The sequence below is a fragment of the Fukomys damarensis genome, unplaced genomic scaffold (genome assembly GCF_012274545.1).
Source record: "Fukomys damarensis isolate Sample0158 unplaced genomic scaffold, DMR_v1.0_HiC HiC_scaffold_16, whole genome shotgun sequence".
Classification (NCBI taxonomy): Eukaryota; Metazoa; Chordata; class Mammalia; order Rodentia; family Bathyergidae; genus Fukomys; species Fukomys damarensis.
This window is the reverse complement of record NW_022900928.1, coordinates 13,212,623-13,215,411: the sequence shown is the minus strand read 5'-3', so window position 1 is coordinate 13,215,411 and position 2,789 is coordinate 13,212,623.

Here is a 2,789-nt window from a genome sequence, read left to right as displayed (position 1 = left end):
TTCCTTTCCGTGCAGAGGATGCGGCAGGCGGCCGGGCAGTGGAGGAGGGGAGGGAAACCCGCGGAGAGGGCAGGACCCAGCGCCTCCGAGCGGCGCCTCTCTGGCGCCTCGCCAGCCACCAGTAAACCTGAGAGCCCTTGTAGCAAGCAAGTATCCATCTAAGGTGGACCAGGATTCAAGTGACCCGGTTTGCTGTCCTCAGGAGCTTTCCAAGAGCCTTGACCTTGAATTCTCTTCCTCAGAGTGACACAAGAAGGGCCCTCTTAAAAAAAAAAAAAAAAAAAAAAAATCTGCTAAAGTGCCAGGGGCTGATTCTGACAAGCCAGGAAAGACCGCTTGATTGGATATGGATGCTGACCCCATACCCCAAAGGCTACTACGAGGCACTCAGAGAAACCAACCATACCCGTTAGCTTGTCTTCACACCAGTCGCCTCAACTAAGCAGTGTTTCTTCTTTCAGTGCCCTTGGCAATAAGGGACCGCTCTCCTAATTCTGCAGGCAATCTGAAGCAGCAACGCCCACAGCCCACACACACACTTCTAATTATTCATTAGCAGCCATCCAAATATTCAAATGTTCAAGTGTTCAAACATAAATAAGGCTCAGTATGTGCCAGGAGAAACAGACAGAAGATAAAGTTCCTGCACTCACAGCCCATGCAATGGAGAAAGAGATACTAAATATAGAACAAAGCCATCACAGTGGTTCCAGGAGTACCAATGACAAAAGGTGCCGAAAGAAAAGAAGCCTAAACTGTTTTGGCAGTCTGAGAAAGTTTCCTTGAGGAAGTGACACTTGGGCTGCTAAGGCATGAAGATGAAGTGAGCTCAGGGAGAGACCCTGGTTACTTAAGTATAAACTTGCTCCTACTCATAAGTGGAGATGATTAAGCAGAAGCAGGTGGCCATGCCAAGGACACCTGGACCTTTTTGCCCCAGAAGGACACAGGGCTGTGTGTCCAGAGACCCTTGTGTGTCTTCTCATCTCTTCCTGACCTGTGGCTGTCTCCACCAATGAAGAGCACTGACCAGGGAGGCAGAAACCTTCATTCTGGCTCTAATTCCATCACCAATTTGGTTTGTGGCCCTACAGAAATCCCTTCCACTCCTTCACTCTTTCAGAGTCCAATCTAAAATAAGGGGTTGCATTAGGGCAGTGTTACTTCATACATTTGTAAACTCATACCCCCTTTTGGATAAATACAGAAATGTAATTCCCATTTTGTAGTGGGTTGGGTAGGGAAGGGTTCTGAGCTACACCCCCAGCTGTGTGTGTGTGTGTGTGTGTGTGTGTGTGTGTGTGTGTGTGTACACTGGGGATTGTACTTGGGACCTTGCACATGTGAGGCGAGCGGTGGCACCACTAAGCTGAATCCCCAGCCCTCTTTTTTATATCATCTTGAGACGGGCATCTGACTAAGCTGCTCAAGGTGGGCTCAAACTCAAGGTCCTCCTGCCTCAGCCTCCTGTATGCTAGAATTACAGGCATGTACCACCACACCCCATTCTGTAGTTCTGTGATGAGAAGACACCAAATTATTTTCTAAAAATGCTGAATATGCTTTTTAAACTACATATAACCTTTAAGTATTAAATAATATGCTGTCTGTAGATGTTGCTGAATATAGCTTGGAGGCAAGAGATGACTTCCAAGCTCACCACTCTGTTATCTGTCTCATCTTTCCACAGGAACCTAGCTACCAGGTCATCTCCCTAGCTCCATTTTATTTATTCTTTCCTGGATAAACTGGCCAGGTAATGGAACAGAAGACCTGGGTCACCCCCACACACACATACACATAAAGGGCATGTTGTGGAAGACTTTTTTAATGGTGATTTTTAGAAATAGACAACAGATTTTTTTTTTTTTTTGAGACAGGGTCTCACTCTGTACTTCAGGCTGTAGACACTTAAAAGGAAGCATACAATACTTCTGGGGACAAGCTGGCAAAATGTATTAGAAGCCTTAAAAATGCTCATATCCAGGTGGGTTCCAGAGTGCATCCCAGTTACTAAGGAGGCTGAGGCAAGGAGATTTTAAGTCAGTTTGAGCAACTCAACAAGACCCTGCCTCAAAATAAAAATGTTAAAGGGTCTGGAATATAGCTGAGTGAGTAGAGTACCTACTTGACATAGGCTCAACCCCCAGCACCACCAAAAAAAAAAAAAAAAAAAAAAAAAAAAAAAAAAAAAAAAAAAAAAAATCACATCCTATGAACCACAAATTCTGCATCTAAGTATTTATCCAAAAGATGCAATTATGAGTGAACTCAAAGATTTATCCATGGCCGGGGATTTAGCAAGGACCCAAGTTCAATCCCCGGGACCAAAAAAAAAAGATTTATCCACAAGGGTGTTCATCCACAAGGGTGTTCATTTCATCCTTTTAATAACAGCAAACAATTACAAATGACATACATGTATAACACGAGATTGGTTAAACTGTGACATGTCTTTACAAAGAAATAATACATACATTAAAAATGATACGTATAAAATATTTACTGTAAAATGAAACAAAAGATACTGCGTTCTGGGGAACAGTGGCAGGGGAGTGGTATGCGCCTTCTGTGGAGTTAAGTCACTGGTTGACCCAGTGCCTATTCCCTGAAGCAAAGCACATTGCCTCTTTGGCATGTCATCCTCACAAGAAAATCTACTAACCTATATTAAAGCTATAAAACCATAATATTAAAACAGAAATGGGGCCAAGGATATGGCTCGGAGGTAGAGAATTTGCCTAGTATGCACAAGGCCCTGCATGTGATACCCAACTTGGGGAAGGGAG